The sequence below is a fragment of the Podarcis liolepis genome (assembly GCF_965112155.1).
Source record: "Podarcis liolepis genome assembly, chromosome: 6".
Taxonomy (NCBI): Eukaryota; Metazoa; Chordata; class Lepidosauria; order Squamata; family Lacertidae; genus Podarcis; species Podarcis liolepis.
Genome location: NC_139559.1, coordinates 50,403,332 through 50,421,444, shown reverse-complemented (window position 1 = coordinate 50,421,444; position 18,113 = coordinate 50,403,332). Strand labels below are relative to the sequence as shown.

The 18,113-nt window shown below is 39.4% G+C and overlaps 1 protein-coding gene and 1 long non-coding RNA gene across 13 annotated transcripts in view; one reads left to right on the top strand and one right to left on the bottom strand.

The window, feature by feature from the left end:
• The window catches only part of ST3GAL3 (ST3 beta-galactoside alpha-2,3-sialyltransferase 3), a 165,477-nt gene that overhangs the window by 81,975 nt on the left and 65,389 nt on the right, over positions 1 to 18,113 (bottom strand). The window lies entirely within an intron of this gene.
• Positions 6,337 to 8,783, top strand: LOC310708412. Its single transcript, XR_014527011.1, has 2 exons — positions 6,337 to 6,459; positions 7,070 to 8,783. It is a non-coding gene; the product is annotated as an uncharacterized lncRNA (long non-coding RNA).

Genomic DNA, 18,113 nt, shown 5'->3' with positions numbered 1-18,113 from the left:
GCACAGACTGTAGGAAAACCCTCATCACAGCAGGAAGACTCTCTGCTTGCAGGTAAATCTGCATGACGTCTACCGGTAAATGAAATGATTGAAATACATTGCTTAGAAGAATTGATGAAACCAATCTTCCACAACACTAGCATGACTCAAATATGCAGTCTCACCATCTGATTCTAAGCAACCTAAAGCATTGTAGCCAACAAATACCAAATATTCCACATCAGTTTTGTGTCTCAGTTGCTGTTTGCAGTAAAACACATGGCCCTCACTTTGTAAGAAAGCATCATAGTTTTCACTTGTGCTCACCAAGCCAAAAACCTCCACTCTGCTTTGCTGGGTCAGTAATTACTCTCAAGAATCCATCACTTTGTGGTATTTTTACATAGAAATACATGATTTTGCCACCTCTTTGGCTTGTATGGAAAAGCAGAAGGAAAGAGAATGAAAAACCATATATAGAATCTGTTATCTGTATGAGACCTACAAAGAAGTCCTCTCTCTCAGGATTTTCTTGCTTTCTTGGACTTTATTTCTTACTCCCTGAACTGTACTACATCCCATTTCCTACAGAAAGCTACCACTAGGGCTGTAGTAAAAATTCAGTTGGGCTTGACTTTTAAATTGAATTAAATTAAAATTTCAATTATTAACTGAGATTTGACAGAAAATATATCAAAATGCTTAGTCAACTTACTAAAAGCCTGAAAGCCACAAAGAAGGCAGAATGGAAATAATACCTTTAAGTGCCAGATTTAAAATGTGGTCCTTGCAAAATTAAAGGCTTTTGCCTCCAGTCAGCTGTAAAGCAGTGAGATTATAATACCTTCTGGCAACTTAGAAAGTTGTACACATGCAAGCCTCTTATGCAGAAGGTATGGTTTTTAGAAATGAATTATAGCCACTTGGCAGCTGGAGCAAAATAATACAGTAATGCTTTTAGTTTCAGATCCACCCCCCCCCCCAAAATTTCCCATAGCTCACTATAAAGCACCCCTTTTTAAATCATCATCATCTTGCTATATGCAAGCAGCTAGTTTGAAAACTAAATTTGACAATAAACAGATCCTCAGTGAATAGTGACAGTATTTCTGACACATGTTTTTAGGTACAGTATCACACTTACATTTCAATATGAGTGTCCCTTATTAATGGTGCTGCAAGCTGCTTATAAACCACTCGGGCTCTAAATGGGTCATTAACAATCCCAGGACCAAATCCATCCATGCATCTGTGTTTGTATGCATGTGCAGGAAGGTACTGACAGTTGTAACAATGGTACTTGCAGGCAGACCACTGCTTATTTAATAAGTCCAGCGCCAAGGGACCTCTGGCCGTTCCCTCACTGCGAGAAGCGAAGTTACAGGGAACCAGGCAGAGGGCCTTCTCGGGAGTGGCGCCCGCCCTGTGGAATGCCCTCCCATCAGATGTCAAAGAAATAAACAACTACAGTATCAGACTTTTAGAAGACATCTGAAGGCAGCCCTGTTTAGGGAAGCTTTTAATGAATCGTTGTATTTTAATATTCTGCTGTAAGCCACTCAGATGGCTTATACCTCAGCCAGATGGGCAGGTATAAATAATAAAATTATTGTTATCATCACCATCATCATTATTATATCCCACTTTTTGCCATCAGTTTTTTGCATTGCCCTCTTCAGCTTATGTTTCTACTATAGCTCATCCCTCCACAACATATTATCTCTATCCCTGCCCCGCCATTTCCTAACCAGTTAAAGAAAACCTACATCATCATTTTCTCAGTTCTGTTTTTTAGGACCGGAAGTGGTGGGATTGGTTCACCTCCCATCCTATACCTTAAAGTGGTCATCCTATAAACCTAGTTGCTTTAACCAGTCAGCTATTGGCAACCCAAGCTGATTCTCTCTCTCTCACGCTTTGTATGGATGTGGAAAGTGATAATATGTTGTTTTCTTTGCTAAAAATGTTTCAACTGGCCTCTTCATAATTTAAATCACTCTTCTAGCAAAAACCAGTCCTACAACATTGCAGGCCAAAAGTTGACACTTCCAGAAGCTTTGCAGCAAAAATAAGGAGAGTACAATGGAAATACTTAGGCAACATTGAGCTACTGCTAGCCCCTCATGGGAAGCTTTAAAAGATTCTTTATTGTGCAGCTGAAATAACCAAAAAGATGTCAGCTGATCTGAACGTAAAGCTCATATTAAAAAGAGATGTATCAGAAGTTGTAATGATTCAATTGCAATTGATAGCTTTAAAAGATTCCAAATGCCTTATATAATTAATCCCATGGAACATTTTAAGGGAGTCATTGGAAATCTTTTCCAAAAATGCCTGTCCAGCAGACATTTTCCATAGTATTAAAGCAAAGGGGGGGGGGATTAAAAGAGGAGAAAAGAGAGAGAGAGTAATAAAACATCTGATAACACTGGCCATCTTTCTTATTGGAACTGAAATACATTGTTCCCATGAGGCTTTGAAAGAGAGATTGGTCACTAGCAATGCAAAGTACTTCCAGCAGGTTTTCTTAGTGCTTGTTGGCTAAAAACAAGCATTCACCTAGCACACCAGGAAGCATCTGGGTTTGCTTATGGATCTTTATAACGCCCCACTTCACCTTAAATTTCCTCTTAAACCATTTTTAACAAATCCAAGTGGTATTTAGCATCAGCTCACATTAATGATCTAGAACTTCTCAGTAATTTCCAGTGAATATTTAAATTTAAGCAACAATTACTATGAAATTATTCAGTAGCAAGCATCCAGAAAGGTGACATTAACAGTCTTGTAGAAAACTGAGGCAGCATTAGTGTATTTCATATTTCTGGTAATAAATGTCAAAATTACAATAAAAAAGCAGAAAACCTCAAATATTTTAGATTCTTAATATGCACACAAGATCACAAATGAGCTTAAAAATTCAATTAAACGCCATATCTTTATTTATCATCACCACCACCACCACAATCATTATTATTTTTTAAATTGATACACTGTTCCTCATCAAGAGACCAAAGGGTGGTTTACAACATCAACACAAAATTCATTTGCAACAAATAAAAAAATGCTTCCAAGATGTCAAGTGCACCTCTCCACTAAAGCATGAGAGCTCATGTTGTAGTTGCAGCAGTCAGAGCATGCCAGACAGACAGTGGTGCACTGTGGTTGCTGCTACTGCTTTGTTTGTTGTTCCATTTATCTCATGAGAAAGAAACAGAGTGAAAGGACAATAAGGATGTAGGGAAACCATAATAATTGTTCTGGTTTAAGTAGAATTCAGTGGTTGCTACTGAGTATTCCTCTTTGGGGGTGGGGGGAACCACATAAGGTATAAGCTAGCAAAAGGAGAAGGCTAGGTAACCACTGCCATAGTGTTTGTTTTAAAGGAACCTCTGTTTGCTATTGCTCTGATGCAGCAGGAAGAGAAGCTGAAAGATGTTTTGAACCTAAAGTCCAAACAGCATGGAACAGTAGTAGAAACAGCTCTAAACCCCATATAATTGCTGTCACAGGAACTGCATCATTGATGACATTTGCCTCTATATATTAAGGTTTAGACTTGATAACAAATGACATAAAGATTCACACTCATGTGATTTTATCCTGAGAGAGAAGTAACAAAAACCTCTCTGGCCAAATCTGTTATTAGTACTGGGAAGTTTCATCAGCTATGGTTCATTTCACATTACTTCTCAGCAACTGAAAAACTTGTGATCATGTGCATAAAAGATTACCTAACCCACAAAGACTTTCTCTAAATTCATGCACAGATATCAGAAAACACAGAAGTGGGAGAGGAAATGCAACAATAAAGACCTGGAACCATTCAGGTTTTGTTTGTTAATTTGGAGAATCTATTTTACATTTCTTCTGGGATCCAAGACAGTTTCAATACAAGGTTTTGAGGACACAGCTAAGTTTCATCTTAAAGGCTAGTTACATTTTCCTTCACACTGCAGAAAGCCTTCAGCTTTTAGATCTAGTCATGAAACACCTAACCAAAGCAGTCTTGGACAAATGTCCCCTGTAGATCTAAGTTCTCTTTCCCAACTAATGTACTATTAAATCAATTAAGTTGTGGTTATTCAGAAGTATGATGCAGTGTGTGTAACTCCCACCTCTGGGCTTCATTCTCATCCCTGAAGTTTCAGAAGTCTGCCCAGCAACTTCATCCCGTTTCACAGGGATAGCCAATGTGCTGTCCTCCAAATGCTGTTGGACTACAACTCCCATCATTCCTGATCATCAGGCATACTTGAAGTGTAGTCTAACATCTGGAGGGTGCGACATGGGCTATCCCTGCTTTAGATATTTCCAAGTGACTTTAAGAACACAACAGAGTTTGCTTCTTATGCTCATTGTGTGTATGTTTGTGTGTGTGTCATACATATCTGCTTCCCCGAGCAATTCTCCTAGAGTTTCTACTGGAAACACACCTCCCTATTCCAAGACAATTTATTTTAAACTCTTCAGCTTCTAGTCATGTTCCAGACTCCCCTCTCTCTCAATTCTTCAGTGCCATGAATGCTTTCAGCACCATCATTAACACCAACATTCCAAATAAATGTAACAGACAGGAGTGGTGTGCCAGCAGTTCCATCTCCTGACCTTGTTGCATTCCAGCAGTTTAAAGTAAGCTAAATAGTGGGAATTGCTTAAATCATATTTCCCACTGTGACAGCTTTAAAATTCTATTTCAAGCACCCAGAGTCTGAAGCTACTATCAGTGGCTACTAATCATGATGGCTATATGCTACCTACAGAATCAGAATGCCTCTGAATACAAATCACTGTCTTCAAAGACAGCCTCACATATAACACATTGCAGAAGAATATTGTACTCTATGGTGCAGAAAGCGGCTGACAGACCACAGAGAATTAAAAAGAACACACTTCCCTTGTCTCTTTGCTGACAGACGTCATCATACAGGGTGACAAAGTTACTAATATTTACTCAGCTTTACTAGGACTAGACTATTTAAAAATAAAGCTAGAGTAATTCAGAACACCACCAACAATAATAAAAACTGGCCAATAAACTTCTTCTAGTTCAGCCACAACCCAAGTATTAGTAATTTTATCTTTCTGAAGGGGCTGGGAAATGACAAGCTGTGTGTTTTGTGTCATCCTAAAGAAGAATTCTACCAAAGTACCCTGGGATGGAAATTCAAGGAAGTGCTTGTTTTCCACAACAGAACTGTCAGTATCCACAATGTTGTACTTGACAAATAGTAGTATCTCCTCTCTCAGTCACTCTGTAAAGACATCTCCCACCACTCTAAACCTGTAAGAACAGGCCAAGGTTTTCCAAATGTAAAATAGATGTACTCTTAATCTGCAGCTTTTAAAAGAGCACACATTTTACAGAGAAATAAGGAATTCAGGCAATTACAAATGACAGTTGATCACATGGCTGAATCCTCTCCATCTGCAGTCAGCGTGGGAACCAGTGTTGGTAAGGAAACTGCAGCAGATAATGTCCAGCAGCTGTCAACAGGCTGGCACGCAAGCAAGTCCTGAACATAGAAGGGGAGGGGGTTGGCAGCTGTGGAGCCAGTCTAAGGCTCCAGGGTGCCAAAGCAGCATCTGTTAACTGAGGAGTGACTTAGTTCAATGGAGTATGCTGAAGGGCCTTGTTCAGGCACTTCATTTATCCATCTCCTGCTTGTACTTTCTAGTACAAAAATATGATACATAGAAAGTTTGGGAAGTAAGAGAGGCTTAACCTTCATTTCCTAGTAAAACCTGTTATTAATATTATTATTATGTGCCCAAATTCTCCCTGATTAATTCCAAGTAATAAATTGATACTAGGTGAAAGAGCTTGTGAATGAATGCACTACAGCTGCAGTGGGCAATAAACGATATCTGGTCCACTGAGGCTTTTCTTCTAGAAAAGCTCCCCCCACCTCCTTCTCCCTGAAATGACCTACTCATGGGTGAGTCACGACACAGCAATGCAGGTCTACACAGGATGGTAGAGAAACCTTAGCAGAACAGATGTGGCCTCCAGCCCTGAGACTGTTTATCCTTGCACAAGAGATATGTGCATCTGCACACACCTCCATCTGGTATCCGCATAACAGAAACAATATTGGTTTCTTTAATCTGTCCACAAAAGACTTTATTCTGTACAAAAAGTTCAGAACAATTTGGCACAGTTGCTTCACTGACCTCTAATATTGTAGAAAGCTATTGCTGTTTACGTTGAGCCCTTCAGTTCTACTAGAGTTGAGGTGGGAAAAAGAACTAACAGTTTTTTAATCTATTTACTTTATGAGTCACTTTTCTGCTTCACAACAGCTGCAAAGCACCCGGGATCTACCTTTATATAGCTCAACATCTTCCAGTTCTAACAGAAGCAACTTCTGAGACACATAAACAAGCTTACACCAGAATTCCATCTCATAAGGAGGAACTGTTTCTTCTAAAGAGGACATCAGTTTAAAATAGCCCAGGGTGCTGCACGCCAAGGCTGAGGTATGTAGCAGAACAGCACTGGGATGGCAGGAGGAATAGAAGACCTTGGGAGTTGGAAGAAGGAGCACTAGAATAGCAAAGGTGGGCATTTGTGATTCAGATGCATTGGCAAACTTATAAGAATGGAGTACAAAGCTAACACATTTGACAGGCAGTAAAGTGCATATTAAAATATTGCCTGAGAACAGAACCCGAGTTTTGATGAGGAACAGGTGAACAATAAAAGCAGCAGTGATGAACCTTTACTGTTACTGCCAGTACTATATCTGGGTATCAGGCTTAGCTCAAGATGCTCTGCAAAGATCCAACTAGGTTTCATTCCAAGGTTTCATTCCAACTCGCCTGAGAATCTTCAGCAGTTCCAAAATCCTCTCTTTGGCCCAGTTCAGACACCAGACTACGATTCAACAAGCAAGTTGCTGGTACACAGGTCCTGCAGGTTTATCTCTCCTGAGCCTGATGCCATATCACATCACGTGATGGTTAGGTGTGGGTGGTTTAAGCCTAGATGCGGCAAGCTTAATTAGGCCCTACAGCTGAAGTAAAGCTAAGATGCCTAGGGATGCAACAAATGAAGAAGCTCTTTCAAAGAGGAAATTATCCTCCACAGAAATGACAAGACACATGCAGTAAGCAATTTTCAAGGATAATATCCTTGAAGAGAGATGGTGTTTGCTGAAACATAACCAGGTGAGACCCCCAAACATTCTTCCTACCCCACCAGCCACCAGCACCTTCTAATAGAAAACATATATGGGGATTTTATTCTACTGGACATCTGACAGGATACTCATGTAGCCATGTTATTATATTATATGCTCCTGACCAAAATTATTATTGTGAATTACTTCAAAATGGAAGTTTCTGCGTTACAATCATAAAACATTTATCTCAACATGGAGGTTTTCTGTGCAGTATTCATTTTTCATCTTGAGAGAAACATGAAAAGGATGTCCTTTCTTTTGATGTGGAACCCAGGAATACTCAGAAGACACAGCTCTGACCTTTACAAAAACAATTATTATTCTCTCTCATTCTTTTTCAGCACACACAAAGATACATACTGTGTTTCTTCAGGGAGAGATAATCTTCTCACTGACACATTGAGATGGCAACCAAGATAGGACACTATAACCTTAGAATAACAACAGTTTTAATGTTCTACAAATATTTTTAGTTCCTGCAAATACCTATTAAAATCCTAGCTTAATGGAGTTTCGCTTGTAGTTCTGTGCACAAGGCAAATATAAAGAATTAAAATGAGTGATTATGGGGTAAAAGCTCTTTCTCTTCCCCATGACAATATTCCCATTGCCGAATAAAGTGAGTCATGGCAGACTGCTTATGTTCTTATAAAGAAACAAATACAAGAAAAGTGACATCACAGTATTCCATAATTAATATTGAAAAGAAATTTCTCTTTCAAAAGTTTATCATCATAGGAATATAAAAACAGCCTGCTGGATCAGGCCAATGGCCCATCAAGCCCAAATGCAGTCACACCACTGATCTGTATAACAGCTTAATGTTTTTGGCTACTTGTGTATGATGGTGTCCTGGATAGGGGTAGAAGGTAGGGTTGAGTTTGAGGTGAAATGGGACATGCTGCCCCTGTGAAAATATCACTTACCTAGGTTGTGTGGTGGCAGCGCAGACTTTTGGCAAGATCATGAGAGATCTTGTTGGAAGCTGGTGCCAATGCCAGTGTCCTTTCCCCACCAGTGGTGGAGATGGCAAGATGGTTGGGGTGCCCACAGGGATGCTGCCTCAGGGGTGTCTGCTGGGTGCCAGCCGTAAGTGAGTCTAAGGCTGAGCAGAAGATCTGAAATCCAGGTGTATATGAATCAGGCAAGTCATCTTCACTGGACCCAAACAGCCAATAGGAACAAGTCTCTTACCAGTGTTCTATGTTCCTTGCTACTACCCCTTTTGGTCAATGTTTCCTCAAGGAGCTCTGAGAGCCCAGTGTAAGACTAGGGATAGTTCTCACTCCATACTACTCTATGTGAGAGGATTTTACCTTTAACTTTTCTTCAGGAATGGAGCCGAATCCTGCAGGTGCCATTGCACATTACTGGTCTGGAAGCCTTCCTCTATGCTCAGCATGCCAACTGCCACTTCCCTTGCTGCCTGCCTTCTCATGCTCTCTCTCTCTTTTTAAAAAAATGACACTTTGCATCTATATGAAAAAGTATCCGCCAAGCTAAACAGAATCTTTGCAGTATACATAGGTTTACAGAATATTTATATAAACATGTACACAAGCCTCAACTGTGTATATGGAAAAGTCCTCATCAATAAACAATATTGTGAATTAACACAGGTATAGACGGTTTCAGTTTACTCAGTCCTGTTGCATAATTTACTTCTAATATTTTATTGCATCAGTTACTTCTTGTTTCCAACATTCAGATTTCCTACGATTGTTCATTTTTCTATGGTTATATCTTTTATTTTAAAACATCAGTTTATTTCCCTCTTGAGGCACATCTTAGGTACATAAGGTGAAACACACAATTTTCTTCCACAGAGGAACACATGTGAAAAATGTTAAATCCGAATGCAAGAAGTATGAGTATTTTGCATTCCAGCATAATACTCTTCACATGTATTTCTCCATGAATGAAAAAAGTTATACAGAATCAGTCCTAAAATACCTGTCCCAAATGAAGACTGCTCCAAAATATCCCCTGCAAAGCAAATCTGACCAATCAGATTTTTTCCTTACTGAATTCTTTTGAAAACTGTACAAGACAGTGCAGAATGCATAAGGGTTAGATTTCCTTGCCAAGTACTTGCTATTTATTGCCTGTTTGATTGCATTATGGAGACTTAGTGAAGCCAAAGCCTATTTCTGGCATTTCCAAGGTACATTCCAGAATTGTTTAAGATGGAAGGACATCAAACTATAGTTCTGAGATAATTATCAAGCTCACTGCTGTATAATGTTTACGCATCCAGAGTAAACAATGCAACATAGCAAAGTTGTAGACACAGCTACATGATCAAGCCACAGAAACATAGGAAGGGTGAGGGAATCCATACTGTACATCTAACAAACAAGAATAAAAAAGGGTGTGTACATACCGTACATCTAAAGCACATGGCTTCCCCCAAAGAATTCTGGGAACTGTAGTAGAATTCCCAGCATTCTTAGCAAACTATTGTTCCTGTGATTTTTGGGGAAAATAATATGCTTTAAATATATAGTGTACACACAATAAGAAAGATTACAAAATAAAAGTTTATCTTATATTGTGGCAAAGATGCTATGTCCTTCATTTTTGAGATACAGGTTTGTATCCATCTAAGTTCTACTCAACACAGACCCACTAGAATTAATGGGCCTAAGTTAGTCATGTCCATTCATTTTAACAGATCTACATAGAGTACAACTAATAATAATATTGGCTACAGCCCAGACCACTCTGGTGTGACTATCCAGTAAAACATACAAGAACACAGATGTTCAAGTTGGCTATCATTACAAATAGCTGTTGATAAGAGTTGAGAGCCATTCAGTATTCTAACTTTTTTGTTTCCCCCCCATTTGATTCTACAAAGAAAGCTGAGGATGGGGTGGTGCACTTCAGATCATGGTACTGCAGCAAATGTTGAGTTAGGAGTTAATTTTTAGAAAAGGACATTATTTTTGGAGTTCTGTCATTTGTCACACAGACTCTACCTATGCCTTATGCTCAACCTGTGGTATTATGCAATTTATTTGCTTCTGAGCCTCACTGTTTTGCCTTCTATAAAATGGATGCTGTGTTGTAGCTGCAAAGGAATGTCAAAGGCGTGGCTTGGTGTTGGTCAAGTCACTGTCCCCATTCAGTCCAGTACTGTTTCCAAAAGCTGCCAGCCAAATACTTCTGAAAGCTTAAAAGAAGGAAATGTGAGTAACAGAACCCCTCAGCTTGCCCATCCTCAGAATTTGGCATTCAGATATGAAGTTGTAAGAAGTTTACTTTTGCGAGGCACCAACTGGCTCTTGTTTATATGTCTGATCGAGTCCTGTGACTGTCTATGTAATTTGACTTCATTTGCAGTGCTGCATTTATTATCTGGTCCTGGTGTAACTTGGAAGACTAGTATGTCAAATTGATCAGCATCCCATTAACCCAAGCTGAGCACTCTCAAGGATTGGGAATTACCCCAAGCATCAAAACAGACCTGTCCCTGAAAGATCTGAGTCATCATGGAATGAAACACACAGTACTTACGTAGATTCACGGGAATCTGGACAGTTTGCACTACACCATTTGTAAATACACTAGATTAACTCCACCAAGATGTTTTTACTTTGCTTTCCTCCTCCATCTACACTCAGCTGTTATCCTTCCTTTGCTCTGAAGCAAGTACCTCGAGGTAGGGGAAGAAAACCAGGGGCTCAGAGTTTCATGAGCCTTCCTAATGCGTGCCACATTGTGGTGAGAGAAACGGTGTAGCAGCATGGTGAGATAAGGTCAAGAAATGCAGGAAATGAACTATTATTTTTTAATAAAAATCAAGCACTGGATTCAACTAAATGGCTGTGTTAGAGGGAGCCAGCACAATGAGTCCCACTAGCACAATGGGGCTTTCCCTCCCCCAAATTGGCTCTGGGGAATCAGGAGAACTCCCTGAACAGTGTGTGGGAAAAGGAAAGAGGAGATCGTTCCATCTGTCAAGCAGAAATTCTTGATCATGATAGCACAACACTAAATTCCTCCCCACGAGTCCTCTGCTTATGCTTTTACTCCACAAACTTCTTCCAATTGTTAAAGTGATTATCTAGACACTACATCAGAACTAATTGCCTCAAATTATCTATACTTATGAACCAACTACAGTGGTACCTCAGGTTACAGACGCTTCAGGTTACAGACTCCGATAACCCAGAAATAGCACCTCGGGTTAAGAACTTTGCTTCAGGCTGAGAACAGAAATCGTGTGACAGTGGCATGGTGGCAGCAGGAGGCCCCATTAGCTAAAGTGGTACCTCAGGTTACGAACAGTTTCAGGTTAAGAACGGACCTCCAGAATGAATTAAGTTCTTAACCCGCGGTAACAATGTATTGATTTTAGTCAGCAGAGAATACAGATTTGGGCAGTGAGCAAAATTATTATTATTATTTTCATTTCTATACTTCTTTCTAATTTTAAGGAAAAAATATCAAAGTGGTTTACAACCTACATTAAAACATAAAATAAAACAATCTGGAATAAAACTTTACTGAAGAAAGTCAAATATAAAGTATACATTCAAAGGAACATTATGAATAGGAAATTAAATATTATCTTAAAGATTTCAAAACAAAACACTACGAAGGATGTCACCTCTTTCAAATGACCAACTCTATAAAATATGCTACATTTTTTTTTTTTTACAGGGGCGCTGGAAAGCTAACAGCACCACTCATATCACTCATTAAACTCTGTAAAACCATTGACATGGCAGTATGCATCAGGAAAGCAACAGAACGAGGGGGGGTTGAAAATGCATCTCCTAAGAGATTGGCTGCATCATTTGTCAATTTAAACATATTTTGGCAATGAAATCTGAAGAGAGAGGGGAAAGAATTCTACAGATCAACCACTTTCAGTATCTTATTGAATTTACTTGAGTCTATTTTAGCTGCTACCACTCTAAACTTTTCTGAACCCAAGGTGACCTTCAAAAAAATAAGCTGAAAAGGCTTCCAGCATATACAAACAGATCCTAAAACACACTGTTGGGAACAAACAGTCCTTGGAAAAGGGCAAACAATCTCTATAATAAACCGAGAGCAATTAATTTTGATGGGAAAAACTGGCTAATTCAATTCAGTGGGGCAAGCAGGTTACCAAGACAAGGAATAACTTTGCTTCATGAAGGCAATAGCTTAACAGAAGTTAATGACTTATTTGGAAAGGAACCATACAGCTGAATTAAGAATACAGCATTGATAGCATTTTACTGGTCTTTTCCATACACCTATGAATACACACACAACACACACCAGGGTACATTACAATTACACACACATTACAATTACAGACTGATCTGGACATAAGTAGTCCATACCTTGCGTATTCACTAATAAGTCCCGAATCTATCTCATCAAACCAATGTTTTACCAAGGAGGATATGAAGGATTTCATAGCTGCAAACACATAGATCCATGAGAACAATCAAGAGCAGATCATCGGAAGTGAGCTACAGATTTATTCCAGTGTACACTGAATCCTGTGCTTAAACCTTGTGCTCACATAAAAAAGCTTTTCTTTCCTGGAAATGTGTGGAAATCAGACTATTTGATCTGGTATGTGGTAATGTGTAATTCCAATCACGGTCCAAGCTTCCCTGGGGAGCAAAAATAGCCCAGAGGGAGCAAGAGCCCAATTTTACAAACAGTATTTCATCTCTTGTGAAGATGTAGATTCTTTCTAAAGTTGGCTGAAAAGTTCTACCACTCTTCTCCAGGACCTGTAGGTTTCCTAGAAATTAGACACCTTTTCTGTCAACTAGAACATATTCAGTCCTTGACTGCTTCAGACAATTATAATAAAATAAAATAAAATAAAATAAAATAAAATAAAAACAAAAATAGTCTAGCACTTCACTATAGTAGCCTAATCCACACATAGACTGTTGAACATAAATCAAGAGCAAATAATCTGCCAGCACCTGTTCTGATGTGCCAGATTGCTAGGTCACTTTAAGGATGTAGAAAAGAATCTATCTACCCTCTGTCCAAGAAACAGGAAAAAAATTCTTCATAACATTTGAACAGAAGCTGAATGGGCGGCCAGGGAGACTAAACTACACTACGTTGCAAGAGAAAACAGCTGCACCAGCTTTCAGTACTCTTCTCAGGGTATTTGTCAGCACTAAACCTAAACCTAAACCCACCTGAAATCTAAAGGACAAATTACACACACACACACACACACACACACACACACACCCTTCAAACAAAGGTTAAGAGAAACATAAAGGTCGCTGTCCAAAGTACTTGGGCTGCAATGTAAGAACAGAAAAGAATAGGTTGCTTTTGTGCAGCAAGCAGTGGGACAAAGCTCAGAGCACACATGCGCAGAAGGCAGCTCTGAAGTCTCTCATGGCCTTGCATACATATCAGCTCTCTACCACTTCTGGGAAGAGTTTGCAATGTGTTTATAGGATGTGAAACACTCTCTCCCAAACACAAGGCCTCTTTCATGATTTTAATAGTCATTTAATTAAAACAAATAAATTCAACACTATTAACGGACTACATTTCTGTTGACAGGCAAGGCATCCAATTTCAACTGCATCAAGTAGAGGTTTAGAGGAGCGATGTCCCTAATGATTTAGAAGGAAATCAAAATTAGACACATGTAGTCATTTAAGCTGGAATGCAACAGCAGTCGGACCAGTCAGAACTTTTCCCAATTCTCCTAGATTAAAAATCTTCACAGGCAGGGATTTTGGAACAATAAAACTCAATGAACAGGTAAGCCAGCTTCTCTAACCAGGGAAGTATCCTGCTTCTGCTATTCTTTACTTATAAGTTTTCCCCATACTTTTTATACTGTTGCTGAACCTAGACTAGAAGGAGAAAGCAAATATCAAAGGGAAAAATGTGTTACTTTAAAGCTTAAGCCCATCCTGCAAATACAATTATTTTGAAATGTATATCAGCCTTACATCATATGAAATTACAGGATCAGTGAGCACAATGAAATAAAAGTCTTTGGGTGGAGATTAATGGGTAAACACAAGTCTGCTAGGAGAGCTGAATGCAAGAAAGGAAAAAGAGTGAAATTATGTTTTCCCTCTGCTCAAATCTGCAGTGGTCAGCTCTGCTTTATGGAGTACACATTGAGTATTCACTAACCATAAGAATGCAATAATATAATGAACAGTCTTAATTTTAAAAAATTACACGAACTGCTACCAGGTCACTGAGGTGTTGCTGGGATGATCACCACATGTTTCCTTCATATCTTCTGAAGAAGTTTGGGATCAGAGGCATTAGTGAGATAATGAAGAGCTCCTTTGGTCAGGGAGCTATAAACACATCTGAGGGCTCATCCACACTTCCATTTGCCCCACCACCTTCCCCTAGGAAAACCCAGTTTAGCGCTGTATCAGAACAAATTGGTTTTTCCACGGACTGCTTTCTGTTGGCCAATGGCCAGCAGGTAATGGCTTTTTCCACCTGCTTTGCCCCACCCTACAGCCTTAGGAGCTCTCATAAGGGAGCTGTTTCCAGAGTAAGAACTGTGAGGGAAGAGAGACTGTTTGTCATTAGGGGGTGGCTAGTTTCACCTGTGCTGCCCCACCTCCAGCCTGAAAAACCTTCAGAAGGGAGTTGCTGCCACAGGCATTATGTGGATGTGTATTTTAATGAGCTGAACAGTGAACAATTATGAGTCATGGGGGTGTGGGGAGTGTGCATATGAATTTAACAGTGCTTACTTTATTTTTTGGCTATTTTGTTAATGTTGTTAATAACGCTGTATTGATTTCACAGATGATTTGTTAATTATTCTATATGATTTATGCTGTATTTGTGATATTCTATTATGTTCCATCATGCTATTCTTATTTATTGTTTATAAGCTGCTTTAGGAGTCATTTGAATGAAAAGCAGCACAGAAGTATAATAAATCAATTCAATCAAATCAATTGTTCTGAAAATATAACATTCAACCAGCTGCTAGTCTCCTTAGAATGTCTCTCTTCATCAGAGCATATTAATCTATGTGGCCTTTCCCCAGATAAATTCAAAAAAGTTCTTGGGGACAGCAGGGTACAGAGCCAACAAAACAAACCATGACTCAAGCCAACTCTTGTCTTACACTAGGTTCTAAGGCATTATCTTACACTTCAGACTAAGGGACAAAACAACGCTGTCGGCACTTTATACTGCATACTCTCCAAAGGCATGTACACCACATTGTGAAAACAATATCTCAACATCATTCACTGTTATTCATTTGTACACTGTAAGTAGATAATTCACCTGGTACTATTTTTTTTTTCATTATCACAAACCCAAAGACGACCCAAACCTCTAGACTTTTGTCTTTGCTATCACCAGCAATTTGTATTATCTGTTTGTGTTACCTGGGATTTCTCCCCTTGTAGTTTTACAACTCATAAAAAACAGAAACTTTTATATTTCATTCCCCCTCTGGAGATCTCTAGAAGCATTTCTTCTCATTTACCTGATATTCTTCATCCTAGAAAGCTTTCATTACTTAATATTCCATCACTGTGAAATATTCCATCACCTGTGTTACAGGAAAAACCATTATATACAACAAGAAACTGGATTTCAAAATCAAGTCATAATTACTGAAATAGATATGAGATCATTAGAATCACAACGTTTTGGATAGTTACAGTAGGAAATGAATTCATATTCACTGCAAAAAGGACTAGGTGGAATTCAACATTATGCTCTACTAATGCTTCCATCTGTGCAAGCATTGCCAGATGCAACAATTCCCCCTTGCCTCCCCCAAAACACTCTGTTATGGAGGTTTTCCAGAACCCTCCCAAGTCAATTCTGGAGGCATGGAGTTCAGAGATGGAGGAAGCTCCTTAGTGCAAGCAGAAGTCATTGCAAAGGCTTCCACTGACAGGGCTGGTTAGGTGAATACCACCCTTTGTTCCCATATGAACCTGCCCACTTTTCCAGATGATATTCAGAGGTCCTGAGGATGTGGCTTAAGGCACCAGGTCAATTGGCAGACCAACCTTGCATTACAAATATGCATGCAAATGTGACATGAAGGCTGACAAACAACCGCAGTGCCTAGAGACAGTCAGGTTGTACATCCATAGCATAGAGGAGGGATGACGCCATGGTGCACCTGCAGCAGCACCAGTACCAGCACCAGACACCTTCATCTGCCCCAGCTGCAACAAAACATGCCCGTCCGGTATCAGTCTCTACAGCCACAGCAGGTGCTGTAACCTTCCAACAGTTAGACTTAACCTCCAAAGGCACACTCTCCCACTGTCTCCCAAGACAAAGAACACCAACTAGGTATTTCAGGTACCTTTGCATTCAGAGGTTAAAGGGGGAGTGACCAAATAATGGGCCTTTTGTAGTGGTGTAAGGTAAAGGAAAAAGTAAAGGACCCCTGGATGGTTAAGTACAGTCAAAGGTGACTTTGGGGTGCGGTGCTCATCTCATTTCAGGCTGAGGGAGCCAGCATTTGTTCAGAGACAGCTTTCTGGGTAACGTGGCCAGCATAACTAAATCACTTCTGGCACAACAGAATACTGTGATGGAAACCAGAGCGCATGGAAATGCCATTTACCTTCCCGTTGCAGCGGTACCTATTTATCTACTTGCACTGGTGTGCTTTCAAACTGCTATATTGGCCAAAATGTAGTGGTGTACTACTTGTTGGAATGCTCCCCCCACAGATACATGCTTGGTGCTTCCTTTGTTGATCTTGAGATGCCATGCTAAGAGAATTTCTCCTAAGATTTGAGTGTCTATTGTGCTGTTTTTACTGGCACTACTATTTTACGGATAGGTATCTCCTTTTATAATTTAGAATTGTTTATTTGAATTTAGTATTTTAGGTTGTTATTTTAATTTATTTCTATTAACTGATACTTATGTAAAAGTAAAAAGAAACAAGCAAACCTGTTAGCCACAAAAGGCAGGATATAAATATTTTAAATAACTAAATGCAACATTTCAAGTCTCTGCAATGGAAAGTCAAATTACAGGTACAGACTTCCAAGTCTGGGATTCTAAGAACATCTCTTTCTTAGAAGAGCAGCTAAACACTTCAGCTATATGCAAAGCAACATTTTCTGATATGAATGTAGATTTTTATAGTCTTTTCTTACAGATAATAGCTATCTTTCCCCTCCATTCTAATTAAAACTGATCAGTGTCAAAATAAGCCACAAATCCAAGACCCCTCTGTATTCCACAAAAAGAGTTGAACACTTTGCCTAATTTTCTCTCTCTTTCTCTGGAACTAACATGGAAATGTGCTGAACAAACCTAGCAGTTTTATTGTCTAGATACTCTCACCACTAGGCAAAAGTCCAAGCTCTAGAAATAAACAGGCAGATTCCCCTCTGAGTATATTTTGTGCTATTTTTATCAGTTCTGCTGATCCTGGCCTTGTCTCCAGTTATGTTCATCACTCTCACAAACAAAGCGTGGTATACCGCAAGTGATGTAAACTACAGGGCATGATCACTCTTCAAGTGAGTATAACAATGTCTTTAGATGTTGAGTAGAAGTTGCTGTTCAAAATAATGGCTTAATACCCAGGAAATTTAAATCTCACCTGAGTTTTGAATTCACTGAGCCCTTAAGCAAGCCATTACCCTCAGGCTCAGCCCTCTTTCTGTAATATGGGCATGAACACTATTACTGAGATTATGTGTACGAATCTTACTCCTAACACAAGATTGACAAAACAGATTGTAAAAAAAAAAATGACCTGGTTTGTGTAACGCGGTGCTATCTGTTCTATTAATCAGTCAATACCTGCTTGCACCATGTGAATATTTACTCGGAAGGAAGTCCCACTGTATTCAATGGGACTAGCTCTCAGGTAAATGCTGTCTTTTCCTTGTCAAGTTTCCTAGTCTTTTCAGGAACAGTTTGACACAGGCCCAAGCCGGGGGGGGGGGTAGCCCCAGGCCTTAGAGGGCTAAGCTG